The following is a 20000-nucleotide window of genomic DNA, read 5'->3' as shown; positions in this document are numbered from 1 at the left end:
TACCAGTGCCAACCCCTTATCCCGCGATGCGTCCGATACACAGATGGTTCCAAGGCGGCCGAGGAGCCTCACCGCATAGCAATCGGGGGTGCGAGGCGAGGGATGGGGCGGGAAGGCCCCAACGGCTAGACGGAAGAGGCTTCAGGGCCGCCTCGGAATGGTCCAAGCATCGGACGCGCTTGGGGCGACTACCAGTGACAACCCCTCATCCCGCGATGCGTCCGATACGAAGATGGTTCCAAGGCGGCCGAGGAGCCTCACCGCATAGCAATCGGGGTGCGAGGTGGGGGATGCGGCGAGATGGCCCCAACGGCTAGACGGAAGAGGCCACAGGGCCGCGTCGGAATAGTCCAAGCATCGGACGCGCTTGGGGCGACTACCAGTGACAACCCCTTATCCCGCGATGCGTCCGATACGAAGATAGTTCCAAGGCGGCCGAGGAGCCTCACCGCATAGCAATCCGGGTGCGAGGTGGGGGATGCGGCGAGATGGCCCCAACGGCTAGACGGAAGAGGCTGCAGGGCCGCCTCGGAATAGTCCAAGCATCGGACGCGCTTGGGGCGACTACCAGTGACAACCCCTTATCCCGCGATGCTTCCGATACGAAGACAGTTCCAAGGCGGCCGAGGAGCCTCACCGCATAGCAATGGGGGTGCGAGGTGAGGGATGCGGCGAGATGGCCCCAACGGCTAGACGGAAGAGGCCACAGGGCCGCCTCGGAATAGTCCAAGCATCGGACGCGCTTGGGGCGACTACCAGTGACAACCCCTTATCCCGCGATGCATCCGATACGAAGATAGTTCCCAGGCGGCCGAGGAGCCTCACCGCATAGCAATCGGGGTGCGAGGCGAGGGATGCGGCGAGATGGCCCCAAAGGGTAGACGGAAGAGGCTGCGGGGCCGCCTCGGAATAGTCCAAGCATCGAACGCGCTTGGGGCGACTACCACTGCCAACCCCTTATCCCGCGATGCGTCCGATACACAGATAGTTCCGAGGCGGCCGAGGAGCTGGGGGATGCGGCGAGATGGCCCCAACGGCTAGACGGAAGAGGCTGCAGGGCCGCCTCGGAATAGTCCAAGCATCGGACGCGCTTGGGGCGACTACCAGTGACAACCCCTTATCCCGCGATGCGTCCGATACACAGATAGTTCCGAGGCGGCCAAGGAGCCTCACCGCATAGCAATCGTGGTGCGAGGTGGGGGATGTAGCGAGATGGCCCCAACGGCTAGACGGAAGAGGCTGCAGGGCCGCCTCGGAATGGTCCAAGCATCGGACGCGCTTGGGGCGACTACCACTGCCAACCCCTTATCCCGCGATGCGTCCGATACACAGATAGTTCCAAGGCGGCCGAGGAGCCTCACCGAATAGCAATCGGGGTGCGAGGCGAGGGATGCGGCGAGAAAGCCCCAACGGCTAGAGGGAAGAGGCTTCAGGTCCGCCTCGGAATGGTCCAAGCATCGGACGCGCTTGGGGCGACTACCAGTGACAACCCCTTATCCCGCGACGCGTCCGATACACAGATAGTTCCAAGGCGGCCGAGGAGCCTCACCGCATAGCAATCGGGGTGCGAGGCGAGGGATGCGGCGAGAAGGACCCAACGGCTAGACGGAAGAGGCTTCAGGGCCGCCTCGGAATGGTCCAAGCATCGGACGCGCTTGGGGCGACTACCAGTGACAACCCCTTATCCCGCGACGCGTCCGATACACAGATAGTTCCAAGGCGGCCGAGGAGCCTCACCGCATAGCAATCGGGGTGCGAGGCGAGGGATGCGGCGAGAAGGACCCAACGGCTAGACGGAAGAGGCTTCAGGTCCGCCTCGGAATGGTCCAAGCATCGGACGCGCTTGGGGCGACTACCAGTGACAACCCCTTATCCCGCGACGCGTCCGATACACAGATAGTTCCAAGGCGGCCGAGGAGCCTCACCGCATAGCAATCGGGGTGCGAGGCGAGGGATGCGGCGAGAAGGACCCAACGGCTAGACGGAAGAGGCTTCAGGGCCGCCTCGGAATGGTCCAAGCATCGGACGCGCTTGGGGCGACTACCAGTGACAACCCCTTATCCCGCGATGCGTCCGATACACAGATAGTTCCAAGGCGGCCGAGGAGCCTCACCGCATAGCAATCGGGGTGCGAGGCGAGGGATGCGGCGAGAAGGACCCAACGGCTAGACGGAAGAGGCTTCAGGGCCACCTCGGAATGGTCCAAGCATCGGACGCGCTTGGGGCGACTACCAGTGACAACCCCTTATCCCGCGACGCGTCCGATACACAGATAGTTCCAAGGCGGCCGAGGAGCCTCACCGCATAGCAATCGGGGTGCGAGGCGAGGGATGCGGCAAGAAGGACCCAACGGCTAGACGGAAGAGGCTTCAGGGCCGCCTCGGAATGGTCCAAGCATCGGACGCGCTTGGGGCGACTACCAGTGACAACCCCTTATCCCGCGACGCGTCCGATACACAGATAGTTCCAAGGCGGCCGAGGAGCCTCACCGCATAGCAATCGGGGTGCGAGGCGAGGGATGCGGCGAGAAGGACCCAACGGCTAGACGGAAGAGGCTTCAGGTCCGCCTCGGAATGGTCCAAGCATCGGACGCGCTTGGGGCGACTACCAGTGACAACCCCTTATCCCGCGACGCGTCCGATACACAGATAGTTCCAAGGCGGCCGAGGAGCCTCACCGCATAGCAATCGGGGTGCGAGGCGAGGGATGCGGCGAGAAGGACCCAACGGCTAGACGGAAGAGGCTTCAGGGCCGCCTCGGAATGGTCCAAGCATCGGACGCGCTTGGGGCGACTACCAGTGACAACCCCTTATCCCGCGACGCGTCCGATACACAGATAGTTCCAAGGCGGCCGAGGAGCCTCACCGCATAGCAATCGGGGTGCGAGGCGAGGGATGCGGCGAGAAGGACCCAACGGCTAGACGGAAGAGGCTTCAGGGCCGCCTCGGAATGGTCCAAGCATCGGACGCGCTTGGGGCGACTACCAGTGACAACCCCTTATCCCGCGATGCGTCCGATACACAGATAGTTCCAAGGCGGCCGAGGAGCCTCACCGCATAGCAATCGGGGTGCGAGGCGAGGGATGCGGCGAGAAGGACCCAACGGCTAGACGGAAGAGGCTTCAGGGCCGCCTCGGAATGGTCCAAGCATCGGACGCGCTTGGGGCGACTACCAGTGACAACCCCTTATCCCGCGACGCGTCCGATACACAGATAGTTCCAAGGCGGCCGAGGAGCCTCACCGCATAGCAATCGGGGTGCGAGGCGAGGGATGCGGCGAGAAGGACCCAACGGCTAGACGGAAGAGGCTTCAGGGCCGCCTCGGAATGGTCCAAGCATCGGACGCGCTTGGGGCGACTACCAGTGACAACCCCTTATCCCGCGACGCGTCCGATACACAGATAGTTCCAAGGCGGCCGAGGAGCCTCACCGCATAGCAATCGGGGTGCGAGGCGAGGGATGCGGCGAGAAGGACCCAACGGCTAGACGGAAGAGGCTTCAGGGCCGCCTCGGAATGGTCCAAGCATCGGACGCGCTTGGGGCGACTACCAGTGACAACCCCTTATCCCGCGACGCGTCCGATACACAGATAGTTCCAAGGCGGCCGAGGAGCCTCACCGCATAGCAATCGGGGTGCGAGGCGAGGGATGCGGCGAGAAGGACCCAACGGCTAGACGGAAGAGGCTTCAGGGCCGCCTGGGAATGGTCCATGCATCGCACGCGCTTGGGGCGACTACCAGTGACAACCCCTTATCCCGCGACGCGTCCGATACACAGATAGTTCCAAGGCGGCCGAGGAGCCTCACCGCATAGCAATCGGGGTGCGAGGCGAGGGATGCGGCGAGAAGGACCCAACGGCTAGACGGAAGAGGCTTCAGGGCCGCCTCGGAATGGTCCAAGCATCGGACGCGCTTGGGGCGACTACCAGTGACAACCCCTTATCCCGCGACGCGTCCGATACACAGATAGTTCCAAGGCGGCCGAGGAGCCTCACCGCATAGCAATCGGGGTGCGAGTCGAGGGATGCGGCGAGAAGGACCCAACGGCTAGACGGAAGAGGCTTCAGGGCCGCCTGGGAATGGTCCATGCATCGCACGCGCTTGGGGCGACTACCAGTGACAACCCCTTATCCCGCGACGCGTCCGATACACAGATAGTTCCAAGGCGGCCGAGGAGCCTCACCGCATAGCAATCGGGGTGCGAGGCGAGGGATGCGGCGAGAAGGACCCAACGGCTAGACGGAAGAGGCTTCAGGGCCGCCTCGGAATGGTCCAAGCATCGGACGCGCTTGGGGCGACTACCAGTGACAACCCCTTATCCCGCGACGCGTCCGATACACAGATAGTTCCAAGGCGGCCGAGGAGCCTCACCGCATAGCAATCGGGGTGCGAGTCGAGGGATGCGGCGAGAAGGACCCAACGGCTAGACGGAAGAGGCTTCAGGGCCGCCTCGGAATGGTCCAAGCATCGGACGCGCTTGGGGCGACTACCAGTGACAACCCCTTATCCCGCGATGCGTCTGATACACAGATAGTTCCAAGGCGGCCGAGGAGCCTCACCGCATAGCAATCGGGGTGCGAGGCAAGGGATGCGGCGAGAAGGACCCAACGGCTAGACGGAAGAGGCTTCAGGGCCGCCTCGGAATGGTCCAAGCATCGGACGCGCTTGGGGCGACTACCGTTGCCAACCCCTTATCCCGCGATGCGTCTGATACACAGATAGTTCCGAGGCGGCCGAGGAGCCTCACCGCATAGCAATCGGGTTGCGAGGCAGATTATTGGGAAGGGAACCCCCTGGGATGCGGCTCAAGCAGTGCCCAAAGGGACTGGAATGCGGAATCACATCGAGAGACCCAAATGCTATACGAGGGCTCAAATCGAATTATCGATTTGGCCACGACATGGACGCATCGGAACGACTACCTTTGCCGAACCACTCGCAATTGCATCCATACCGAAACCAATAGACATTTCCGTTAGAGCCCTCGCATAGCATTCGGGAATCTCGCATGCCCCTCTAAATCGACCAATGCTGGCGCTCAACGAAAATCCGAGCGCTACCACCGTTCGAGCGCCAGCATTGGTCGAGTTAGAGGGGCACGGGGGAGAATGCTCCAGTCAACACCTCCCCTATATAAGTTATTTGTCCGATTCTCGCACAACCGTAGTCTGCCTCGTCGAATCAAACAACGGTCCCAGATTCCGACTTCCGTTCCGTAGAGACCCAAAAGCTAGATGGAGGCTCGCAAGAAAGAGAGTCGGCGCATAGCAATCGGGTTTCTCGAACGTTTAGGGACCGAGCTCACTTGCGGATAGGGCAAAATCCGCCAAGCAACCCAAAAGCTAGACGGGGGCTCGAATCGAATCGCCTAGGCGGCCACAACAACGACGTGTTGGATCGACTACCAGTGCCAAACCATTCAGCAAGACTAGTCTGTGTCGAGGCCGGATAGAGATTCTCAGAGAGCGCCCGTATAGCATTTAGGAGACCTGCCGCGTCCCTCACACTCGACAAATGGTGGTGCACGTTTATAAATCCGAGCGATCCCAACCCTTTCAAGCACCAACATCGGTCGAGATAGAGGGGCACGGAGGGGGCTGCGTGAGACAACACAGTCCCCTATATAAGTTATTTGTCCGATTCTCACACATCCGAAGAATGGTCATCAAATCGGACAACAGCCCAAACTTCCGACTTCCGTCCCAGAAAGCCCAAGAGCTATCTAAAACGTTCATGGCCGGAACTCGATCGCGGCTATACCAGTCCGCCAAGCAACCCAAAAGCTAGACTGGAGCTCTAGTCGAATCACCTCTGTGGCCATTGCAAGGACGTGTTGGAGCGACTACCATTGCCGAACCATTCCGCAGGTCGAGTCCATACCAAGGCCGCATAGAGATTCACGATGAGCTCCTGCATAGCAATCAGGAGACTTGCCGTGTCCATCACAATCGATAAATCCTGGTGCAAGATTTTTGCATCCGAGCGCTCCAACCAGTCGAGCACCAGCATCAATCGACATAAACGGGCACGGGGGGAGGATGCTCGAGAACACTACCTCCCCTATATAAGTTATTTGTCCGATTCTCAAGCAGCCGAAGTCTGGTCATCGAATCGGGTCAAAGACCACAACTTCCGACTTTACCCACAATGCAAGTCATCGAATCGAACATCGGCCCCCGAGTCGGACTCCATGCGTATGTCAGGTCATCGGACCCAAATTCCGCCTTCCTGCGCATGGCGGGCCATCAATATCAACTCGGTCATCGGACCCAAACTCCGCCTTTCTGCGCATGGCACGCCTTCAAATCGGTCATCGGACCCAAATTCCGCCTTCCTGTGCATGGCGGGCCATCAACATCAACTCGGTCATCGGACCCAAATTCCGCCTTTCTGCGCATGGCACGCCATCAACTCGGTCATCGGACCCAAATTCCGCCTTCCTGCGCATGGCAGGTCATCGGACACAAATTCAGACCTCGCCAATATGCCTACGTATCGAATCGGTCATCGGACCCAACTTCCGACTTCATCCATACTGTAGGGTCTTTGAGGTTGGCGCGGTGCGCTCAACCCGGGGAGTCGACCCATCGAAGCATACACCTCCCCTATATAAGCTATTTGTCCGATTCCCACACCTGTGTAGTTTGCACCTCTGACCAGGACATCGACCCCAACTTCCGAACTCGACTGCAACGACGGCACCAGCGCCTTGGTGCGCACCTTGCGACGCACAGTCCCAACATTCGCCTTCCTGCACATGGCAGGTCATCGGACCCAAATTCCGACCTCGCGAGTATGCCTACATATCGAATCGGTCATCGGACACAACTTCCGACTTCATCCATACCGTAGGGTCTTTGAGGTTGGCGCGGTGCGCTCAACCCGGGGAGTCGACCCAACGAAGCATACACCTCCCCTATATAAGCTATTTGTCCGATTCCCACACCTGTGTAGTTTGCACCTCCGATCAGGACATCGACCCCAACTTCCGAACTCGCCTGCAACGACCGAACCAGCGCCTTGGTGCGCACCTTGCAACGCACAGTGCCAACATTCGCCTTCCTGCACATGGCAGGTCATCGGACCCAAATTCCGACCTCGCGAGTATGCCTACATATCGAATCGGTCATCGGACCCAACTTCCGACTTCATCCATACCGTAGGGTCTTTGAGGTTGGCGCGGTGCGCTCAACCCGGGGAGTCGACCCAACGAAGCATACACCTCCCCTATATAAGCTATTTGTCCGATTCCCACACCTGTGTAGCTTGCACCTCCGATCAGGACATCGACCCCAACTTCCGAACTCGACTAAAAAGACCGCACCAGCACCTTGGTGTGCACCTTGCAACGCACAGTGCCAACATTCGCCTTCCTGCACATGGCAGGTCATCGGACCCAAATTCCGACCTCATGAGCATACCTACTAATCGAATCGGTCATCGGACCCAACTTCCGACTTCATCCATACCGTAGGGTCTTTGAGGTTGGCGCGGTGCGCTCAACCTGGGGAGTCGACCCATCGAAGCATACACCTCCCCTATATAAGCTATTTGTCCGATTCCGACACCTGTGTAGTTTGCACCTCCGCTCAGGACATCGACCCCAACTTCCGAACTCGCCTGCAACGACCGAACCAGCGCCTTGGTGCGCACCAAAAGTGCGCACTTTTGGAGGGCACTTTTGTGCGCTCCAAAGGTGCGCACTTTTGGAGGGCACTTTTGTGCGCTCCAAAGGTGCGCACTTTTGGAGGGCACTTTTTGGAGGGCACTTTTGTGCGCTCCAAAGGTGCGCACTTTTGGAGGGCACTTTTTGGAGGGCACTTTTCTGCGCTCCAAAGGTGCGCACTTTTGGAGGGCACTTTTTGGAGGGCACTTTTCTGCGCTCCAAAGGTGCGCACTTTTGGAGGGCACTTTTTGGAGGGCACTTTTCTGCGCTCCAAAGGTGCGCACTTTTGGAGGGCACTTTTTGGAGGGCACTTTTCTGCGCTCCAAAGGTGCGCACTTTTGGAGGGCACTTTTGTGCACTCCAAAGGTGCACACTTTTGGAGGGCACTTTTTGGAGGGCACTTTTCTGCACTCCAAAGGTGCGCACTTTTGGAGGGCACTTTTTGGAGGGCACTTTTGTGCACTCCAAAGGTGCGCACTTTTGGAGGGCACTTTTTGGAGGGCACTTTTGTGCGCTCCAAAGGTGCGCACTTTTGGAGGGCACTTTTGTGCACTCCAAAGGTGCGCACTTTTGGAGGGCACTTTTCCTGCGCTCCAAAGGTGCACACCTAGGTGAGCACCTTCGACCACACCTTGTAGCACACCAAACTCTGACTTTCGACTTCATCCGCAATGCAGGGTCTTTGAGGTTGGCGCAATGCGCACAACCAGGGGAGTCGACCCATCAAACCCAACACCTCCCCTATATAAGCTATTTGTCTGATTCTCATACATGCGTAGCCTGCAGGAGCAATTAGGACATCGACCCCAACTTTCGGCTTCTAAACGAAAACAAGGTCTTTGAGGTTGGTGTAATGCGAACAACTAGGGGAGTCAACCCATCAAACCCAACACCTCCCCTATATAAGCTATTTGTCTGATTCTCATACATGTGTAGTCTACAGGAGCAATTAGGACATCGACCCCAACTTTTGACTTCTTAACGAAAACAAGGTCTTTGAGGTTGACGTAATGCGCACAACCAGGGGAGTCGACCCATCAAACCCAACACCTCCCCTATATAAGCTATTTGTCCGATTCTCATACATGTGTAGCCTACAGGAGCCATTAGGACATTGACCCCAACTTTTGACTTCTTAACGAAAACAAGGTCTTTGAGGTTGGCGTAATGCGCACAACCAAGGGAGTTGACCCATCAAACCCAACACCTCCCCTATATAAGCTATTTGTCTGATTCTCATACATGTGTAGCCTGCAACAACGATTAGGACATCCACCCCAACTTCTGAATTCGTCTGCGTTGACCGCACCAAAGGTGCACGCCTTGGTGCTCACCAAAATCCGACTTCCGACTTCTTCTGCTATGCGGGGTCTTTGAGGTTGGCGCAGTGCGCACAACCAGGGGAGTCAACCCACCGAATGCAACACCTCCCCTATATAAGCTATTTGTCTGATTCTCATACATGCGTAGACTGCAGCAATGATTAGGACATCCACCCCAACTTTTGACTTCTTAAACAAGACAGGGTCTTTGAAGTTGGTGCAGTGCACACAACCAGGGGAGTCGACCCATCAAACGCAACACCTCCCCTATATAAAGCTATTTGTCCGATTCTCATACGTGTAGTCTGCAGCAGCGATTAGGACATCGACCCCAACTTCCGAATTCGTTTGCATTGACCGCACCAAAGGTGCACGCCTTGGTGTGCACCTTGGAGTGCACTTTGGTGCTCACCTCGGTGCACACTTTGGTGTGCACCTCGGTGTGCACCAAAGGTGCGCACCTTGGAGCGCACCAAAGGTGTACACTTTGGAGCGCACCACATAGGGTCTTTGAGAGGTTGGCGCAGTGCGCACACCAAGGTGGGTGTTGAGGTGCGTGCCGAGGTGGGTGGGTGCTAGGGTGCGCTCCATGGTGGGTGCCAGGGTGGGTGCGTGCTAGGGTGGATTCCAAAGAGGGTCATAGGGTGGGTGCCAAGGTGGGTTGGTGATATAGTGGGTTCAAAGGTGGGTACTAGGGTGGGTTCCAAGGTGGGTCACAAGTTGGGTGCCAGGATGCGTGGGTGTTAGGTTGGGTGCCAAGGTGGGCTCCTGCGTGGGTGGGTGCTAGGGTGGGTTTCAAGGTGGACGCGAGGGCGGGTGCCAAGGTGGGTAACAAGTTGGGTGTTAGGATGGGTGAGTGCTAGAGTGGGTGCCAAGGTGGGTGGGTGCTAAGGTGGATGCCAAGGTGGTTCACAGGGTGGGTGGGTTCTAGGGTGAGTTCCAAGGTGGGTCACAGGTTTAGTGCTAGGGTGCGTGTCAAGGCGGGTGTCGAGGTGCCTGGGTGCTAGGGTGTGGATGCCAATGTGGGTCATAGGGTGGGTACTAGGGTGGGCTGCAATGTGGGTGCCAAGGTGGGTAACATGCTCGGTTGGTTCTAAATTGGGTGTCAGGGTGGGTGTGCACCCACCTTGCCCGAGGTGGGTGCCAAGGTGCCAGTGTGGGTGGGTGCTAAGGTGGATGCCAAGGTGGGTGAGAAGGTGGGTGATAGGTTGAGTGGTAGGATGGGTGGGTGCCAAGATGGGTCACAGGGTGGGTGCAAGGGTGGGTAGGTGCTAGGGTTGGTGTCAGGGTGGGTGGGTGCTAGGTTGGGTTCCAAGGTGGGTGCGAGGGTGAGTGTCAAGGTGGGTCACAGGTTAGGTGCTAGGATGGGTGAGTGCTAGGGTGCAAAGGTGCCAGGGTGGGTGCTAGGATGGGTCGATGCTAGGGTGAGTGGCAAGGTGGGTCCACAAGTGTCAAGGTGGGTGCCGAGGTGGGTGCCAACTTGGGTTCCAAGGTGGGTGCCAAGTGGGCGACTGCTATGGTGGATGCCAAGGTGGGTCACGGGGTGGGTGCCAAGTTGCTAGGTTGTGTTCCAAGGTGGGTGCCAACGTGGCTGCTAGGGTGCGTGGGTTAAAGGGTGTGTCACAACGTGGGTGCCAGGATGGGTGCGCACCCACACTGGCCAAGACGGGTGCAAGGTTGGGTTCCAAGCCCGGTCACAGGCTGGGTGCTAGGATGGGTGGGTGCCAAGGTGGGCACCAGGGTGGGTGCACCCACCCTGGCCAAGGTGGGTCACGGGGTGGGTCCTAGGGTGGGTAACGGGGTGGGTACTAAGGTGCGTGCCAAGGTGGGTCATGGGGTGGGTGCCAAGGTGGGCACCAGGGTGGGTGTGCACCAACCCTAGCCAGGGTAGGTCACGGGGTGGTTGTCGGGGTGGGCGTCAAGGAGCCAAGGTGGGTGGCAAGTAGCCAAGTTGCGTGCCAAGGTGGGTGTCGGGGTGGGTGCCAAGGATCCAAGGTGGGTGCCAAGGAACCAAGGTGGGTGTCTGGGTGGGTGCCGAGGTGGGAGCCAGGGTGGGTCCCAAGGTGAGTGCAAAGGTGGGTGCCAGGGTCAAGGTGAGTGCCAATGTGGGTTCCAAGGTGCCAGGGTCAGGGTGAGTGCCAATGTGGGTTCAAAGGTGCTAAGTTGGGTGCGAGGTTGGGTGCGAGGGTGGGTGGGTGCCAAGGTGTGCTAGGTGGAAGCCCGGGTGGGTCGGCATCCCATGGGTGTCGAGTTGGGTGCCTGATGGGTGCTTCTTGTCAAGTTTTAGTCGTCGGGACTCATTTCGAGCCTTAGAGGTCGTTTCTTGTCCGGTTGCCCTGTCTTCGACCTGGGAACCCAATTTTGGTCCTCGGGTCCCATTTTTTTTTGTCTCGCATCCCACTTTTGGCCTGTGGCCTTTTCGGGGTCGATTCTCGTTTTGGGCATCAGAGCATGTTTCTTCTCCTAAAACCCAATATTTGTTTATTAAGTCTCGGAACACATTTTTGTTCTCGTGGACCCATCATGGGTCTTGGAACGCATTTGTGGTCCTTGGGTCCCATTTTGCATCCCGAAACTTGTGTTTTGGTGCTTGATCCCTATTTTGGGTGCCCACCTTGCACCAAGTGCGCACCCGGGGCAAACCGAGCGCCTTGGTGCACCGGGGCAAGATCGAGCGTGCACCCGAGGCGCCCCGAACATGCACCAAGGTGCACTCGGCCCACATGTGAGCGCAGGTCGTTGCGCCCGAGGTGGTGTGTGGGCACCGCGTTGCAGACGGGACACTGCACGCACACGACGCCCCGTCCAGGTGCACGCACGTAGGCCGGGCCGGGTGCACACCCGACGCCCTAGCAAGGTGCGCGCACCCGGGCAGGGCTCACACTTGGCGAACGGGGCGCACTTCGCGAGGGAGGGTGTGCACCTCGACGGGGGTGGGTGGCCGGGGTGGATTCGCACGTGGGTCGCGGTTTGCTAAGTACACACTGCGACAAGCTCATAACGGGTGCGATCATACCAGCGTTAGTGCACCGGATCCCATCAGAACTCCGCAGTTAAGCGCGCTTGGGCCGGAGTAGTACTGGGATGGGTGACCTCCCGGGAAGTCCCGGTGTTGCACCCTTTTTTAGTTTTTCGCCGGGCGTCGCAATGCTATTTGAATAAACCTTTTGCCCGTTTGCGTTCTCGTCGGGGCCGGGCCGGGCCGGGGTGCGCTGCCCGCACTACCGCGCGCGCGGGGGGCGACACCGAGCGCGCACCCGAGGCGCCCCGAGCACACAGGCCACGGTGCAACCCGGGCGTTGTGCGCGCACCCCGGTGCGCCCGAGGTGCTGCGCGCGCACCCAGGTGAAATCGGTGTGCACCTCGGCCAGTGCGCGCTCGGTCGAGTCGCGCACGTTGGCCAAGGTGCACGGTGATGTTCCTTACTCTAAGGTTCCGCACCAGACGCCCGGGACAGGTGAGCGAAGCTGGGCGGGGCCGGGTGCGCGGCCGGGGCAGGTGCACGCAGCTGGAGAGAGCTTTGGAGCACACCAGAGGTGCGCACCTTGGAGCACACTTCGGAGCGCACCAATGATGCGCTCCATTCAAAAGTTTCCTGAAAAGGCAAAAAAAGTTGAGATTATAGAATTTCCCACTTGAGAGATTGTAAAAAAAAAAAATTTAAAATGAAGGAAACGCGGGTGCCAAGGTGTGCGCGCCCGGGTGCGCAGCCCAGCCAAGGTGTGCGCACCAAGGCGCCCACCCTGGCGAAGGTGCACGCAAGGTGCGCACCCGAGGCAAACCGGACAATTAACCCAACTTTCGACTTCGCGCGCACCTGCGCACCTTGGAGCGCACTTCGGAGCGCTCCTTGTTGCGCACCAATCTTGGGCACCTCGGAGTGCACCATGGCGCCCACCAAGGTGCGCACCCGGGGCAAACCGAGCTCCGACTTCGTGCGCACCTTGGAGCGCACGAAAGGTGCGCACCATGGCGCCCACCAAGGTGCGCAGCCCAGCCAAGGCGTGCGCATCAAGGTGCGCACCCTGGCGAAGGTGCGCACCCGGGGCAAACCGAGCTCCGACTTCGTGCGCACCTTGGAGCGCACAAAGGGTGCGCAACCCAGCCAAGGTGTGCGCACCCCGGGCAAACCGAGCTCCGAATCGTGCGCACCTTGGAGCACACTTCGGAGCCCTCCTTGGTGCGCACCGATGTTGCGCACCTCGGAGCGCACCCGGGGAAAACAATGCAATTAACCCGACTTTCGACTTCGTGGGCACCTCGGAGCGCTCTCGGGTTCGCACCTCGGAGCACACCGAGGTGCGCACCTTTGATGCGCTGCCTTCACCAATTTCCAGAAAAGGCAAGAAAACATTGAGAAGGTGTGCGCACCGAGGTGCCCACCCTGGCGAAGGTGCACGCGAGGTGCGCACCCGGGGCAAACCGGGCTCCGACTTCGTGCACGCCATGCTGCGCACCTTGGAGGGCCATGGTGCGCACCTTGGAGCACACTTCGGAGCGCTCAATGGTGCCCAACCCAGCCAAGGTGCCCACCGCGGCGAAGGTGCACGCGAGGTGCGCACCCGGGGCAAACCGGGCTCCGACTTCGTGCACGCCGCACCTTGGAGCACACTTCGGAGCGCTCCTTGGTGCGCACCAGGGCGCGCAACCCAGCCGAGGTGCCCACCCCGGCGAAGGTGCACGCGGGGTGCGCACCCGAGGCAAACCGGGCTCCGACTTCGTGCACGCCATGGTGCCCACCGCGGCGAAGGTGCACGCGAGGTGCGCACCCGGGGCAAACCGGGCTCCGACTTCGTGCACGCCGCACCTTGGAGCACACTTCGGAGCGCTCCTTGGTGCGCACCATGGTGCCCACCAGGGCGCGCAACCCCGCCGAAGGTGCACGCGAGGTGCGCACCCGGGGCAAACCGGGCTCCGACTTCGTGCACGCCGCACCTTGGAGCACACTTCGGAGCGCTCCTTGGTGCGCACCAGGGCGCGCAACCCCGCCGAAGGTGCACGCGAGGTGCGCACCCGGGGCAAACCGGGCTCCGACTTCGTGCACGCCATGGTGCGCACCAGGGTGCCCACCGCGGCGAAGGTGCGCACCCGGGGCAAACCGGGCTCCGACTTCGTGCACGCCGCACCTTGGAGCACACTTCGGAGCGCTCCTTGGTGCGCACCAGGGCGCGCAACCCAGCCGAGGTGCCCACCCCGGCGAAGGTGCACGCGAGGTGCGCACCCGGGGCAAACCGGGCTCCGACTTCGTGCACGCCATGGTGCCCACCGCGGCGAAGGTGCGCACCCGGGGCAAACCGGGCTAGGACTTCGTGCACGCCGCACCTTGGAGCACACTTCGGAGCGCTCCTTGGTGCGCACCATGGTGCCCACCAGGCCGCGCAACCCAGCCAAGGTGTGCGCACCAAGGTGCACGCGAGGTGCGCACCCGGGGCAAACCGGGGTCCGGCTTCGTGCACGCCGCACCTTGGAGCACACATCGGGGCGCTCCCGGGTTCGCACCGGCGTTGCGCACCGTGGTGGGCACCTCGGAGCGCACCGTGGTGGGCACCTCGGAGCACACCAAGGTGGGCAGCGAGGTGCGCACCTTTGATGCGATGCCTTCACTAATTTCCATAAAAGGCAAAAGAAAACGAGATTTTAAAATTTCCGTTTTGAAAGATAGTGAGAAAAAGGGAATGCTGGTGCCATCTTGAGCCCGCCCTGGTGCGCAGCCCAGCCAAGGTGTGCGCACCAAGGTGCCCACCCTGGCGAAGGTGCGCGCCCGGGCAATTAACCCAACTTCCAACTTCGCGCGCGCCAGGGTGGGAGCGCACCCAACAACCGGGCCTGGGAAGAGCCAATGCGAGAAACCCCACCAAACGCTCTGACAAAAAAAGAGGGGGCGCTCCAGTAACCCCGCTTCGGAGCGCACCCTGGGCAAACCCAGCCAGGGTGCCCACCCCGGCCAAGGTGCAGGCGAGGTGCGCACCCGGGGCAAACCGGGCTCCGACAACGTGCACGCCGCACCTTGGAGCACACTTCGTAGCGCTCCCGGGTGCGCACCTCAGAGCACACCAAGGTGGGCAGCGAGGTGCGCACCTTTGATGCGCTGCCTTCACTAATTTCCAGAAAAGGCAAAAAAAAGAGGAGATTTTAAAATTTCCGTTTTGAAAGATAGTGAAAAAAACGGAACGCGGGTGCCATCTTGAGCCCGCCCGGGTGCACAGCCCAGGTAAGGTGCCCACCCTGGCAAAGGTGCGCACCCGGGCAATTAACCCTACTTCCGACTTCGTGCGCGCCAGGGTGGCAACCGGGCCTGGGAAGAGCCAATGCGAGAAACCCCACCAAACGCTCCGACAAAAAAAGAGGCGGCGCTCCAATAACCCCGCTTCGGAGCGCAGCCGGGGCAAACCCAGCCAAGGTGCCCACCCCGACGAAGGTGCACGCGAGGTGCGCACCCGGGGCAAACCGGGCTCCGACAACGTGCACGCAGCACCTTGGAGCACACTTCGAAGCACTCCCGGGTGCCCACCGGCGTTGCGCACCGTGGTGGGCAGCGAGGTGCGCACCTTTGATGCGCTGCCTTCACTAATTTCCAGAAAAGGCAAAAAAAAATGAGATTTTAAAATTTCCGTTTTGAAAGATAGTGAAAAAAACGGAACGCGGGTGCCATCTTGAGCCCGCCCTGGTGCGCAGCCCAGGCAAGGCATGCGCACCAAGGTGCCCACCCGCGGTGCACGCCCGGGGCAAACCGGGCTCCGACTTCGTGCAGGCCGCACCTTGGAGCACACTTCGGAGCGCTCCTTGGTGCGCACCATGGTGCCCACCAGGGCGCACCCGGGGCAAACCGGGCTCCGACTTCGTGCACGCCGCACCTTGGAGCACACATCGGAGCGCTCCCAGGTTCGCACCAGCGTTGCGCACCTTTGATGCGCTGCCTTCACTAATTTCCAGAAAAGGCAAAAAAAAACGATATTTTAAAATTTCCGTTCTGAAAGATAGTGAAAAAAACGGAACGCGGGTGCCATCTTGAGCCCTTCCTGGTGCGCAGCCCAGGCAAGTTGTGCGCACCAAGGTGCCCACCCTGGCGGAGGTGCGCGCCCGGGGCAAACCGGGCTCCGACTTCGTGCACTGCATGGTGCCCACCAAGGCGCGCAACCCAGCCAAGGTGCCCACCGCAGCGAAGGTGCACGCGAGGTGCGCACCCGAGGTGCACACCCGGGGCAAACCGAGCTCCGACTTCGTGCACGCCGCACCTTGGAGCACACTTCAGAGCGCTCCTTGGTGCGCACCAGGGCGCGCAACCCAGCCAAGGTGCTCACCCCGGCGAAGGTGCACGCGAGGTGCGCACCCGGGGCAAGCCGGGCTCGGACTTCGTGCACGCCGCACCTTGGAGCACACATCGGAGCGCTCCCGGGTTCGCACCAGCATTGCGCACCTTTGATGCGCTGCCTTCACTAATTTCCAGAAAAGGCAAAAAAAAAAAAAAAACGAGATTTTAAAATTTCCGTTTTGAAAGATAGTGAAAAAAACGGAACGCGGGTGCCATCTTGAGCCCGCCCTGGTGTGCAGCCCAGGCAAGTTGTGCGCACCAAGGCACCCACCCTGGCCAAGGTGGGTCACGGGGTGGGTCCTAGGGTGGGTAACGGGGTGGGTACTAAGGTGCGTGCCAAGGTGGGTCATGGGGTGGGTGCCAAGGTGGGCACCAGGGTGGGTGTGCACCAACCCTAGCCAGGGTAGGTCACGGGGTGGTTGTCGGGGTGGGCGTCAAGGAGCCAAGGTGGGTGGCAAGTAGCCAAGTTGCGTGCCAAGGTGGGTGTCGGGGTGGGTGCCAAGGATCCAAGGTGGGTGCCAAGGAACCAAGGTGGGTGTCTGGGTGGGTGCCGAGGTGGGAGCCAGGGTGGGTCCCAAGGTGAGTGCAAAGGTGGGTGCCAGGGTCAAGGTGAGTGCCAATGTGGGTTCCAAGGTGCCAGGGTCAGGGTGAGTGCCAATGTGGGTTCAAAGGTGCTAAGTTGGGTGCGAGGTTGGGTGCGAGGGTGGGTGGGTGCCAAGGTGTGCTAGGTGGAAGCCCGGGTGGGTCGGCATCCCATGGGTGTCGAGTTGGGTGCCTGATGGGTGCTTCTTGTCAAGTTTTAGTCGTCGGGACTCATTTCGAGCCTTAGAGGTCGTTTCTTGTCCGGTTGCCCTGTCTTCGACCTGGGAACCCAATTTTGGTCCTCGGGTCCCATTTTTTTTTGTCTCGCATCCCACTTTTGGCCTGTGGCCTTTTCGGGGTCGATTCTCGTTTTGGGCATCAGAGCATGTTTCTTCTCCTAAAACCCAATATTTGTTTATTAAGTCTCGGAACACATTTTTGTTCTCGTGGACCCATCATGGGTCTTGGAACGCATTTGTGGTCCTTGGGTCCCATTTTGCATCCCGAAACTTGTGTTTTGGTGCTTGATCCCTATTTTGGGTGCCCACCTTGCACCAAGTGCGCACCCGGGGCAAACCGAGCGCCTTGGTGCACCGGGGCAAGATCGAGCGTGCACCCGAGGCGCCCCGAACATGCACCAAGGTGCACTCGGCCCACATGTGAGCGCAGGTCGTTGCGCCCGAGGTGGTGTGTGGGCACCGCGTTGCAGACGGGACACTGCACGCACACGACGCCCCGTCCAGGTGCACGCACGTAGGCCGGGCCGGGTGCACACCCGACGCCCTAGCAAGGTGCGCGCACCCGGGCAGGGCTCACACTTGGCGAACGGGGCGCACTTCGCGAGGGAGGGTGTGCACCTCGACGGGGGTGGGTGGCCGGGGTGGATTCGCACGTGGGTCGCGGTTTGCTAAGTACACACTGCGACAAGCTCATAACGGGTGCGATCATACCAGCGTTAGTGCACCGGATCCCATCAGAACTCCGCAGTTAAGCGCGCTTGGGCCGGAGTAGTACTGGGATGGGTGACCTCCCGGGAAGTCCCGGTGTTGCACCCTTTTTTAGTTTTTCGCCGGGCGTCGCAATGCTATTTGAATAAACCTTTTGCCCGTTTGCGTTCTCGTCGGGGCCGGGCCGGGCCGGGGTGCGCTGCCCGCACTACCGCGCGCGCGGGGGCGACACCGAGCGCGCACCCGAGGCGCCCCGAGCACACAGGCCACGGTGCAACCCGGGCGTTGTGCGCGCACCCCGGTGCGCCCGAGGTGCTGCGCGCGCACCCAGGTGAAATCGGTGTGCACCTCGGCCAGTGCGCGCTCGGTCGAGTCGCGCACGTTGGCCAAGGTGCACGGTGATGTTTCTTACTCTAAGGTTCCGCACCAGACGCCCGGGACAGGTGAGCGAAGCTGGGCGGGGCCGGGTGCGCGGCCGGGGCAGGTGCACGCAGCTAGAGAGAGCTTTGGAGCACACCAGAGGTGCGCACCTTGGAGCACACTTCGGAGCGCACCAATGATGCGCTCCATTCAAAAGTTTCCTGAAAAGGCAAAAAAAGTTGAGATTATAGAATTTCCCACTTGAGAGATTGTAAAAAAAAAAAATTTAAAATGAAGGAAACGCGGGTGCCAAGGTGTGCGCGCCCGGGTGCGCAGCCCAGCCAAGGTGTGCGCACCAAGGCGCCCACCCTGGCGAAGGTGCACGCAAGGTGCGCACCCGAGGCAAACCGGACAATTAACCCAACTTTCGACTTCGCGCGCACCTGCGCACCTTGGAGCGCACTTCGGAGCGCTCCTTGGTGCGCACCAATCTTGGGCACCTCGGAGTGCACCATGGCGCCCACCAAGGTGCGCACCCGGGGCAAACCGAGCTCCGACTTCGTGCGCACCTTGGAGCGCACGAAAGGTGCGCACCATGGCGCCCACCAAGGTGCGCAGCCCAGCCAAGGCGTGCGCATCAAGGTGCGCACCCTGGCGAAGGTGCGCACCCGGGGCAAACCGAGCTCCGACTTCGTGCGCACCTTGGAGCGCACAAAGGGTGCGCAACCCAGCCAAGGTGTGCGCACCCCGGGCAAACCGAGCTCCGAATCGTGCGCACCTTGGAGCACACTTCGGAGCCCTCCTTGGTGCGCACCGATGTTGCGCACCTCGGAGCGCACCCGGGGAAAACAATGCAATTAACCCGACTTTCGACTTCGTGGGCACCTCGGAGCGCTCTCGGGTTCGCACCTCGGAGCACACCGAGGTGCGCACCTTTGATGCGCTGCCTTCACCAATTTCCAGAAAAGGCAAGAAAACATTGAGAAGGTGTGCGCACCGAGGTGCCCACCCTGGCGAAGGTGCACGCGAGGTGCGCACCCGGGGCAAACCGGGCTCCGACTTCGTGCACGCCATGCTGCGCACCTTGGAGGGCCATGGTGCGCACCTTGGAGCACACTTCGGAGCGCTCAATGGTGCCCAACCCAGCCAAGGTGCCCACCGCGGCGAAGGTGCACGCGAGGTGCGCACCCGGGGCAAACCGGGCTCCGACTTCGTGCACGCCGCACCTTGGAGCACACTTCGGAGCGCTCCTTGGTGCGCACCAGGGCGCGCAACCCAGCCGAGGTGCCCACCCCGGCGAAGGTGCACGCGGGGTGCGCACCCGGGGCAAACCGGGCTCTGACTTCGTGCACGCCATGGTGCCCACCGCGCCAAGGTGCACGCGAGGTGCGCACCCGGGGCAAACCGGGCTCCGACTTCGTGCACGCCGCACCTTGGAGCACACTTCGGAGCGCTCCTTGGTGCGCACCAGGGCGCGCAACCCAGCCGAGGTGCCCACCCCGGCGAAGGTGCACGCGAGGTGCGCACCCGGGGCAAACCGGGCTCCGACTTCGTGCACGCCATGGTGCCCACCGCGGCGAAGGTGCACGCGAGGTGCGCACCCGGGGCAAACCGGGCTCCGACTTCGTGCACGCCGCACCTTGGAGCACACTTCGGAGCGCTCCTTGGTGCGCACCATGGTGCCCACCAGGGCGCGCAACCCCACCAAACGCTCGGACAAAAAAAGAGGGGCCGCTCCAATAACCCCACTTCGGAGCGCACCAGAAACCCCACTGGACGCTTGGGCAAAAAAGTAATGCGCACCCGAAGCCCC

At 60.8% G+C, this 20000-nt stretch overlaps 2 non-coding genes across 2 annotated transcripts; both read left to right on the top strand.

Moving 5' to 3' along the window:
• Positions 1 to 11988: 11988 nt before the first annotated feature.
• On the top strand, positions 11989 to 12107 carry LOC131871539 (5S ribosomal RNA). The gene has a single exon (XR_009369754.1). It is a non-coding gene; the product is annotated as a 5S ribosomal RNA (ribosomal RNA).
• A 5709-nt stretch (positions 12108 to 17816) lies between these two features.
• LOC131871528 (5S ribosomal RNA) lies at positions 17817 to 17935 on the top strand. The gene has a single exon (XR_009369743.1). It is a non-coding gene; the product is annotated as a 5S ribosomal RNA (ribosomal RNA).
• Positions 17936 to 20000: the final 2065 nt, after the last annotated feature.

This window comes from Cryptomeria japonica, unplaced genomic scaffold (assembly GCF_030272615.1).
Source record: "Cryptomeria japonica unplaced genomic scaffold, Sugi_1.0 HiC_scaffold_422, whole genome shotgun sequence".
Classification (NCBI taxonomy): Eukaryota; Viridiplantae; Streptophyta; class Pinopsida; order Cupressales; family Cupressaceae; genus Cryptomeria; species Cryptomeria japonica.
This window is presented reverse-complemented; position numbering and strand designations above follow the sequence as displayed.